This window comes from Rhipicephalus sanguineus, chromosome 1 (genome assembly GCF_013339695.2).
Source record: "Rhipicephalus sanguineus isolate Rsan-2018 chromosome 1, BIME_Rsan_1.4, whole genome shotgun sequence".
Taxonomy (NCBI): Eukaryota; Metazoa; Arthropoda; class Arachnida; order Ixodida; family Ixodidae; genus Rhipicephalus; species Rhipicephalus sanguineus.
The window spans coordinates 259,505,850-259,517,452 of NC_051176.1; the positions used below are offsets into that span (position 1 = coordinate 259,505,850).

The 11,603-nt window shown below is 47.2% G+C and overlaps 1 non-coding gene across 1 annotated transcript; it reads left to right on the forward strand.

Annotated features, from left to right (window-relative positions):
• The first annotated feature begins 1,594 nt into the window (after nt 1-1,594).
• On the forward strand, nt 1,595-1,668 carry Trnaa-cgc (transfer RNA alanine (anticodon CGC)). The gene has a single exon. It is a non-coding gene; the product is annotated as a tRNA-Ala (tRNA).
• The last annotated feature ends 9,935 nt before the right edge of the window (nt 1,669-11,603 follow it).

The following is an 11,603-nucleotide window of genomic DNA, read 5'->3' on the forward strand; positions in this document are numbered from 1 at the left end:
GGCGCACGTGTTATGGGAGCGAAGCAGAAGACGGAGAAGAGGACGAAGAGAGCGCGCGCCGGTTCATGATGATGATACCTTTCTGGTATTGCCACACGGCATAAGAAGAGCTTAACAGTCTCGCTGTAAAAAAAATGGACCTAATTATTCCTCGGACATGCAAGTCCCGCTTATTAGCAGAACGGGCCCGATTATTCACTTAATTCGATATGAAATGTCACTATACTGGTGTCATTAGCAATGCTTCAGTCCTTGAGCTCGATTACTCGCAGCGGCGGACATTGTTTGCACGGAAAATCGAAATACGTAATCTACCAATCACTACAATCCGCTAATTTGACATTGCGGTTACTTAATTCGCGGTGCACATTGCAATTGGCGAATCCTATGGTCGGTGAGCTTGCAAGGCAGAATGCAATCTGAGGATGGCGTAGATTCCCCCATTTGCGCCATCAAACTTGCGGTGAAGATTGGCAGTTGCTCCAGTTATACTGACAGCCGTTTTGTGCATTGAGGCGCGAAAAGGACTGCAGCGGCCGTGTAAGACTCGAGCTCAAGGACCACGGTTATGTTATCTGTTGCAAGAAATATTTTTGAAAGTTCTATCCTTCAAAAATAAACGGCTGGTATAATGAGGGGTTTGATTTTCGTAATAAACATTTGGACGCCAACTTACCCCAAAGGTAAGGAACCCCGAAGGTAAGAAAAGCATGTAGCATGAATGAATTTATTTAAGAAATCACAAAATCATAACAGCTGTAGTTATTTGAAGGTAGGGATTAGTGGAAGATGTATACAACTTGCCGCTGATGCAAGCCGAACCCACAGTCTGCGCATGGTGAGCAAGGTGCGACACTTATCCAGCTCCTCCAATTTCTTGATGCTCATCGTGCACCTTCATGCTTATTGTGTAACTTATGGCCTTCCGAGTGCATGTCCGCCTGTAGAATAATGAGAATGCGTGGATATATAGAGCAGCGGTGAAATAGTGGAATCACAGGAAACGCTGTGACCTAACCTCGAATTACAAAATTGCAGCCTTTTTTTTTTTTTTACGACACTAGCACGCCTGATCTAAGTTTTTTCTTCATTAGGTTCTGCAAACGTCTTCTTAACGTTTCCAGCGCGCAGACTTCTTAAAAGACATCGTACGTTGACTCTAAAGTGGGCATAGAACCAAAAAAGTACACTCCATTCGTTGAATGAATTCGGCTAACTCCTCCTATCACCTCTGTTCTTTCGAGGTCACACAGACCTCGTTCGCCGGTGTCCCATCATCTGGGCCGAATCATACGGCTGCGCCGTTGCTCAAAAGCGCCGCATGCCCGGAAATTTGAACATGGCCCCTTGTCGAACATTGTCATCTGTTCTACTTCACCGTACATTATAACGTGTTCTTCAAAAGCTAGGAAGTTTACACACTTTGCCACGCAAAATATTTCTTTCTACTTTCAAGCTCAATCTGATATTGAAACTAGTCAGCGATGTATATATCACCGTTTAAACTCGCCGTCATGGCTGCGAGCGGCGCTGCCTAACGCTCCCAGGGTTAGCATGCTCTTAAATACCCCACAAAGTGGACGAGGGGACGACCGCCGCCGTAGCTCAATTGGCAAGAGCATCGGGCGCGCAATCCGAAGGTTGCAGGTTCGGTCCCTGTCGGCGGCAAGTTGTCTTTTGCTCCACTTTACTTTCTTCACATCTACATCACAATTACTACACTACACTCAAAACAGTACAATTAACGCCCCCCCCCCCCCCTACTTTGCTTGGCTTTCATTATCTGCTGGTTTTCATTACCGTAATACACCGGCGCATTAGAAAAAAAATGGATATATATTTCAAAAGAACAACGGTACTTCGACAAGTTTCGATTGGCAACGGTGATCGACGGAGTACTTTCTTCATAACGCACCAATCTGTGGAACTTATTCCCAACTGATCCCCTGCATTGAAGCAGTCTTCTGGTCCTGACTGAGACAGTGACTTAGCTCAGCAAGCAAGTTGTGACCAAAGGTCTTAAGTGCACACGGTAGTAGGAGGAAGTATACCATCTCAACGTTGCCAACCAGTGGCATAGCCAGGGGGGTCGTTTGGAGAGTTCAACCCCCCCCCCCCCTTTCATCCATCTTTTTGCATTTTGTATGCGTGTATATACACGCACAAACACACGCTCTAATATACATAAAGAGGGTGTCGGACCCCCCTCCCCCTGAAAAAAATTTGTGGATGCACCCCTGTTGCCACTGAAACACGTTGAGACCCAGGCGATGTCCTGAAACATATATTTTTTTAATTGCTGCCCTTTGATTTAGATTGGTGTGTTACGGTGAAGTTCAACAGATGGCGGAAAGGGCAAGGTTCGGAATTCCTGTACAAGAGTGTGCTAATTGTCGTCGGTTGTCCTCTTCGATGATACTGACAAAGAGCTGAACAGAGCCAACTTGTATAAGCTCCGATTTTAGTTTTTTTTCTACTTTCACTTCAAACTGATTTTTCCGTCGGCGCGCGTATGTTGCGTACTACGCGTTTACGCCGCGTACCTCACATACAACACGTATTTACGTAATTTTCGCGAAAATATTCTGATGACCCATATGTACAGCACCAAGAAAACTCTTCTCGAGCCGAAAGAACAACTCAAAGGAAGCACCTATATATATATATATATATGGCGACCTCCAACATCCGTATAGCAATGCGCGCTAGCCGTTCAGTCAGCGCGACGAGTTCACACTTCCTCCTTTGTTCTGTCAGCGGCCGGCTGGTCGGTGAATGATTGCAACCGGAGCCAAGCCTGTAGGTGCAATGCGGATGCATACGTCTTTCAGCGAAGTGGTAAGAAGTGCATGTATATAACCCCAGAACTCCGCGTCAAGGCCGAAGAAAGCTGTCTTGACGCCGCGTTATATGTCTGAAAAAGCTGCCTTGACGAAGCTGTCTCTGCGAAAGTTCTCTTGACGCGCGACTCAAGCGTTCTGTCCACTCATATGCGTATTGCTTAGCAGCCTGACATGTTTACTTTGGAGGCTAACCAAGAAAGTGGGTTGGTTCTTTTCCCCGTATAAACTTGGTTATTGACGAATAAGCAACAAACTGGCCGTTAATTTTGTCGGTTACATGTCGCCCATTATATCTCTCATATTATATCTGGTCTGCGTTGTTGAATAAACGCCATAAAGACTGAAAGACACTCGGTAGCAATACTTTTGTATCTTCTGATTTAGCCAAAAAAACTCCACATTTCGAGCGTGAAGTTGAGTTCCGGAAACGGGATGCCTTTTTCTATTCCACCGCCCCCCCCCCCTCATTTTCTATACATTATAAAATCTTCTTCAAAAAGAAGTTTTACACAATTTGCCACGCAAAATATCTTTTTTTCTGCTTTCGAACTCAATCTGATATTGAAACTAATCACTACAGGACGGATTTTTAGGCATTAGAATGTGTGTTTTAGGCGCCAAAAATAGGCAGGCAAAACAACCTTTTAGGCACCCAAAGTCGTTAATATAGGCACAATAAATCTTTACATCAATGCAAATAACTTCAAAACAAAAACGTGTGCGACCTCTATCTACAACAGGAAAGCAACAAATGTTATTGTTTATGATGGCACAAAGGAGCCAACAGTTGAACATAGCCGGGCAACTGTCCTTTTTTCCGCGTGGTTCGCAGAACACGGTCTCCCCTTTTATTCTATAGCATGGTGACATTGGTGAGTCAAGTGTCCACTGTCGAATCACAACACACTCTTGGGTCTCTTCCTTTTAGGCTTGGCTAGGAAGGGCAGAGCAGGGGCAGATAGCCAGACCACTAAAAGACCAGAATGGAGGGATGCCTCGTATTGGCTATGTCGAATTGCGCAGGGATGATTTCTCCCCTGTCGGTAAACACCTTAAAAAGTAAATTGCAAGCAAAACGAAAGCCGTGCGCACACCACATTTTTCTTTATTTCTTTGCTCTCTGCGGTTTCGCATTCGCCAACCACTCGCGCCATGTCAACGCGGCGGCGTATGCTGGCCGGCGCGTGCCATTTCACTGCTGCTGGCAGTTGCTTTCCGGAAGTTGGCTGAACCAGAGGACTAGTTTGAACCCGACAGAGTTCCGGACAGTCAGTTTTGACCGGTAACATGAATAACTTCCTCACTGCACTCGAGAGCAAAACTTGAGGCTACATAGTGTTCATAAACGCCCCGATTTTGAAAATTGGCATTTATAGGCACTTATAGGCATTCAGGCACAAACGCCAAAAACGAGCATTTATAGGCACTATAAAAACACTATGAAAGTCCTTCTTAATGTCTAATTCATGCTCATATATCAAAGTGGGGCGATAGGAGCGAAAGGAACAAAACAGACATTTGCCTAAAATCCGGTTTCTACTAATCGCCGGTGTATTACTTTTCACGGCCAGTCTTTCTTTAAGGCGAAAGCCTTAGATGCCTCATCAAACGCGAAAACTTACCGCCGGCGTCAGCGTAGGTGTCGGCGGCATCAACACGAGTGATGCGAAAAATAATCATCACGTGGTGACGTCACCGTATGCCGTCATGATGACGTCACTTAACGTGACGTCACATGATGACGTCATCACATGACATTGTCGCTTGCATAAAGGTGGGCCGATCACGGAGGCAGCGCAAAACTTGGTGAGGTGCAGAAAGCTTGCAATGCCTCTGATCCGGGAGGCAGTGCGAATCCACGTTATGTGCGGAAAGATTTCCGAGGGGGGCAGAGGAGCTAGGATCAATACATCGACTGAAAGGGGAAAGAAGAATAAGGTGGCTTTCGCCTTCGAGTCGTCTTAGGCGAATACACAAGGGACCCTGTGAGTTTTTCGTTAAAGGTGCCCTGCGACACAAATTAAGCGTGCCGTTTTCATCGCTTCTTGTGGAACCGTGGAATGCACCGATATCGTTGCGTAAGTGGCCACCCGAAAAACAAAGCTGTTATGATTTTATTTCAACGGAGAAACCCCGTTGGTTGCGGACTAGAGCGACACACAACGGCTATTTTTGTGATTGGAACTGACGCCTCATCACGTGGGAGTGACGACCTATAGGCCGGGCGTTTTGATTGGTTTGACGTGTCAAGTCGCGTGTAATATTCATATGGTCCCAGCTAGGCCACACCATCGTTCGCTAAAAATTATAAAGGCACTCTTTATACTTCCTCAGATACAAAATGGTTTCTGTTTTTAAACATGAAATGTTGAAAACAATTGCAAAACGACGCTAGGTGCGCTGCACAACGGCTACCACTCAAGTCACTGGAACTGCTCAATCGACCTTCTTGCGCAGAGCAGCCTTTGACAATTCCTTCAACTTACATTTGAGGGCACTAAAAGCGCCGCGCTTAAGGCGGCAATCACGTGCTATTTTTTAAAATTCAAGCGCTTTAAAGAAAGGCCGGAAAAAATGAAGCAGGGGAGTTATTTTACCTCAGATTGAAAAATTCGATGTTTGTGAACAAGCGCTACAACTTCTGTATTGAAGATTTTTCTCTAGAGTTACTATTTGAAAAGTTCATTAAGCAATCTTTGTTAATTGCCGAGTTTGGCGGATTGGAAAAAAAATATTCTGGCGTGCTCTATATGACTCAGAACAATACTGCGCTAATTGGAGACGCGTGGACCCTATATTTATTTTTTTTTTAATACTTGGTGCTTTTTAGCTGAAACACCCTGTATACATCATATAATTTCACTGTATAGCTAGCCCAATTTTGCGGTCTCTGGCGATCTGATTGGTTTCTTTCTATACGGTCTTGCGTGAGCGCAAGATAATGTCTTCCGAGAGCTTCAACTCGACAATCTTGCGAGTACACTAATGGAGATACGTCACGATATTAATAAACTGTATAAGGCGTTTACTTTAAGAAACAACATAAAAACAGGGACGGGTTAGCAAACCAACCGCAATAACAAGGAAACTTTTCAGGCTCATTTACTAAACTACTTGCCGATGTGCATGATCTGAAGACGTTAGCCATGGAGGAAGTATACCTGATTACAAAGACGAGCATTTGAATAATTCTACTCTGTTACTTGCTTCGCTGAAAAGCTCTCCCATATCGCAAAGGAGAGCGGTCCGAATGAATGCGCGTATGGATCGCTTGAGAGGGAGGATATGCTCGCACCGCGTACTCATGATCGGTGCGCTTATAACGCTGCGCAAAAACCTGGGAGGAGGGGCGGGTGCTGCTGAAAGTGGCGGCAAAGTATGGGAATGCCGGCCGCACGCCATCTTGACGCAGGCAGACCCCAGATAGGCGCGGTCGCCATGCACGCGAGACGCAATTAGCGTTACTCTCCAATGCCTGCACCGCCGGCTTGAATTATCCCACAGCGCGGCGAGGTTCGCGCTCCTTCAAATTGCGAGAGCGAGCGCTCGCGGTGCCGTAGCCCCGCGCGCGTCGCAGGAATCCCGCGGACTCCGCGAGGGGGCGGTATTAATTGAAAGAGTATACGGCTCCGGTCATAAATAGCGTGAGGAGCCCGCGCCGGCCAGCGCACGGATATAACCCAATTCGCGGCGCCGGACACGCGTACGACCAGCCTAATTGCCATCGCTTCAGCGCAGTTAACCCACGGTGGCAGTGCGCGCAGCTTGTCGCATTCCACGACCGCAATCTCCTCCGCCTCGGCTCGTTGGATTAATTATAACCTCTTCTCGGTGCGAGGAATATGCTTTGTAAATGACCAGCGGCTCTGCTATGCAGATTCATCTGTGACTGGGCGCCTTTCTCTGCGGCGTGCCAACCAAAGCTGTTGCCGGGGCCGAGTCGCGTCGCTTTAATTGTCCACAGTTAGGGTTATTAATCCGCCGCTGCGCGCGCTGCGCCCAAGGCATCGCAGCCATTTGGCCCCGGCTCGCAGGCAGCCCATCTGTGCGCTCTAACCTTGGTCAAGTCACCAGAAGCCTCGCGCGTGCTCTCAAAGCGCGACTCTATCAGATGGTCCGTGCATGCATGGCACACAACGCTCGCGGCAGTTAAGTGAGGATTCGCTGTATATATAGTAGCAGAGTGGGGGTCTTCGTGAACGATTACTTTCTGAACACCGTGTCTCTGGTAGGGTTTGGCCCGAAATTAAAATCTGTGTGCCCCTCCGATGCTCAGACTGAGGTAAGCCACATTTCTACGGAAACCAACACCCCGTTTGCAAGCCACGGAAGTCTCGTTTGTCCTAAGCAAGCTATAAACTCATTTATTATTACATTTTAGATATAGGTCACGCCCCATTAGTGCTCTTAGCAAATGTGCATTCAGCGTATAGTTCATTTTGATCTGTACATGGATGCATGTACAGTATTTCAGCTCGTATAGCTCGTTGCCCTGACCGTATGGAGCCACACACGGAATTCTTACCAAATTCCATACTCTTCGCGTTGCTCTGTAAATACATAAGGCTCTATATGCGCAGAATATGGAAGGAGAGCATTGTTAATACGATTATCATTCTTTGAGAACTCTCCCCGGTTTCCGGTATGACCATCTGTGCGTTTGGCTGTAATCTTTCACGGTCCCTTTCATGCATGCCACTTGGGCGCGTTTTGGCGGTGCATGCAATAGTGTCGCGACATTAAGTGTAGCGACGCAACGTGCGCGCGCGCGCGCGCGCGTGTGTGTGTGTGTGTGTATGTGTGTGTGTGTGTGTTACATAATACGCATACTGCACGGGCCAATAAGTACACTTAGCAGATTTCCAGATTTTGCTAATTCGAGAGAAAGGCCTGATCCTCGCCATTATACTTACCTCAAACGCTGAGCGCACATTTCTTCAGATCAGTCGGCTCATATCATACGCCCACGCATGGCAAGCACACAAGATTCCCCGTCTTTAGATTAGCTGCAAAGAAACCAGGTAAGCGACGCAGCAGTATTCAGCCCTATAGAAGAACCGTCTCCTCGCCAGACCAGACAAGGCAGTTTGGGGTCGGCATGGCCGCCGTGAAATTGGCCTCCGCGTAAGCGCACCGCAACGGCCCAATAACGAGTGCTGAGCAGCGCGTCGGGCACAATTTATCCCAATGGCAATGATGGGACGCCGACTGACCGGGGTCCCCCGCGGGTCATCTGGCAGCAATGTGCCGGACGGTCGTTACGCGGAGTTCCCGCCGCTTTCGTGCTCGGGGCTCGCGCACCGTGCTTCGCGCCCGGTGCGTTGAAAAAGCGGCGCAATATCCGGCTACCGGGAAAGACATACATTCGTTTCTTTTAGATGAGTCAGCATTTCTTTTAATCAAGCACGCCGGCGGCCCAGTCGGAGAGACGTGCGGCCGAAATTGCACCTCCTTTGGTGCGGCACTTAATTAGGGGGTCAAGGAAGAGACGCGCGCGCAGAGAGTAAACAGGTTGACGGCCGCCCGCGAGCCGGACTCCTCGGGGATCCCTGAATCCCGGGTCTGGCTTCGACCAAATTCAGCACTTCCTGGCCCCAGAAATTGCCCCGTCGACGGCTGCGCCACGGGGCCGTGCGCGCGTGTCGGACGGCCGGCTGCAGCGCTATTTGTCAAGGGGCATTGTTCCTCGAGCCGGGCGTCCAGCCGCGGTTCATCTGGCAGCCATTTGCCGCGGCCATATATCTGCGGCGCACCCTCGCACCAAACGGCCACGCTGGTCTCTCTCCTAACCCGCCGCATAAAGCGCGGGCCTCGGCGTTGGCCGCGTGGGAAGGGGGGGATGCCATCTCATCAGACTCGGCTTACACGGCGCGGCCTCAAAGGAGTCTGCCCTTCATGAAGACGGCGGCTCTTCTTTGCGTGTTATCTGTGTGTGCGCGTGCGTGTACGGCGCACGCAGCTTTCTAACTTGCGCGGTTAACGGCTGTACACGCTTCGCAGCTTCCCTCAGATGCAGTGCCGTGGGCGAGGCGAGACTTGGGCAAGTACTCCCTTGCAAAGAACTGCACCTTCGTATATAAATCAGCCGTCAGAAAGGGATGAATATTGTGAGGGTTAAACGTACGAGCCCCACTAATCTATGCTGAATGTATAGCGGCTTATTTTACGCCGACGCTATACGTATAGTCTAATAAGAGGACTGGTCCAGAACAGTTCGTTGAGGTGATCTACTTACACCGTGTCCTCATTAACAAAATAGCGGCTATCTGTCAGGGGTAAGATGTAAAAATGAATTTATTGACTTCAAGAATGACGCAGAAATAATGAAAGAATGAATTAAATGAGCAAGTTTTAATGAGTTTCCCTATAGGTAAGGCATTGCGGAATACATGAGGTGACGAGAGACGGAGAAGGTATAGAACTAAATACGTGCTCTTCAGCGTTCACCGTGAGGCTGCAAAACCTGTCTTAGAACTAAAAATGAAAAAAAATAATAATAATAATAAGTCCACCAGCTGCAGTATACATCGGCAATACACATATGCTAGCGTTCTGCTAAGCGCCGATATCGGGTAGCTGCGCCAATAATGCATGGGAGAGTGATAAAAACAGAAAACAAAGGACAAGCAGTTACGCAAAAATGCCAAGCGCATGGTGAAAATAATCCGGTGCTACAGCTTGGTCTTCAACAGGAAATTTGTTTATTCACTCACTCCACCATTTGTTCTCGGGCGCCGCTTTGGGGCACATATCAACCATGGAAGAAAACATGTATTTTTTGTCTTATATGAACCCATGTACTAAACGTTTTGTTTTATTTACTGTCTGTATTGTTTTATGCATGTGGTGTGATACTGTGTGCCATATTTTGTGCCATTTGCATTTTTTTTTTTGCTTTATAAGCGACGAGGAGCAGCTGGTGCCGTTCTAAAGGCGGCAACGTCTCCTATTGGTGATTTAAATCAAAATGAGAAGAGGTCGAAATTATGTATTGTATGAAAACTTGGCGAACAAGAGTGTGGTCTGCGTAAGGCAGCTCGGCCACCATGTACCTTGCGCGAGGTGTTGGTTCCTTGGTTTGACGCGGATCCGCTAGAGGTACCAATTCGTTTGTTTTAATAATAAATGTCAAGTGCGTTGAGTGCGCAAGTTTATACGTTGAGGAAAACGATGCAGGGAGAGGCGTTCAAAATTGCACTGATTTGTTCAGCCTTTTTCCTTAAGATCTTTTTCTTTGTTGTCCAAGGTAACCGGCCTGTTGAGGGCTTACGCCGACACGTTTTCGTGCATGTACTACATCCGCATATAGTTGACGAATTCTTGCTTTTTTTTGTGGCCCTTGCTATACCAGATCGCCCAAAGGAGTCGACGCATGAATGACCGAGGTCGTCAGGATGCATTCTCCTTGAAATGCCCTCTCAACGTACGGCCATGCACCGCCGCAGCTGTCAATGCGCAGTTGAGTATTACGACAGCACTGTGATATGAAAGAGAGAGAGAGAGATGATGCCTGGTTATGAAACTGTCTTTACTGCCCATGTGATTGACACAGCTACGCAAACACAGAAAGGCCCTCGCAAAGCAAGAAAATGGGAAAATGCTAAAAAGGTCGATGGATGTTAGGATATCCTTAAATGGGGGGACAGCTAGTGCCGCCAAGCTCTTTATTAATCCTCTCTATGTTCTGCACAGTTTGTACCAACAAATTGTCAGTTCTGACCCTCCCCCTCCTCTCATTTTTCTCACCTTCCCCCACCTCCTCAGGTGCGCCAGATTAAGAGGAATCTTTGTATCACGACGTTGCCATTTAATACGACTGAGGTGACGGCATCTATCTACATTTTGCTGTAAAAATGCGATGCTCGTCTTTATCGCTACAATTGTTATGTGTTGCAAAGCGATCAGCAGACACCACGTGCTCGCAAGAAACTGCTCGATGAGGTCATTCGTTAAGGCTATGAAAGAAGCTCTTCATAGGTATTTTATATATATATATATATATATATATATATATATATATATATATATATATATATATATATATATATATATATATATATATATATATATATATATTATAGCGTCGCTGCACAGCTTGCGTGTTGTACGCATATGCCACAATAAATGTAATAGCAGCGCAACAGACAAGGACTAGCGAAGAACACACACACATCGCTGTGTGTGGGTGTGTTCTTAGCTAGGCCTTGTCTGTTGCGGTGCTATTACATTTATTATGTCATACCAACATGCGCATGTTTCCACTCTTCGTAGTATACATATGCTATACGTGGTGTCTCTCCTGAGGTAGCAGCAATAGGTTTAACGAATTGAACATTGACAAAATTGCTTGGTTGGTTGGCGACACTTTATTATTTGACAAAATTGGTGATTGATTTGAACGTCCCTAAGTGAATGAAGTTCTTGTGTGTTGAGGGCCGTTCAACAACAATGTCATTATGAGGCACGCCGATCTCGGGGACACCGGAATAATTTTGGCCATCTGGAGTCCTTCAGCGCACACCTAAACCTAAGCATACACAAGTGTTCTTGCGTTCCAATGCCCAAGTGAAACTCGTCGGGTCGTTAAATCAGTTACTTCACGTTACGTGGTTACTTTTCTAAGGAAAATTGTTGCCTTTGACGGTTCCGACTGAATTTCTGGGTCTGGCGGAACAGCCGGAAGTCCTCGAGTGAACGGAATCGCGAGGAGAGGTTGGCAATAACAGAGGCCTCGAGCGTTGTTCCTCTTGAAGGAACCTC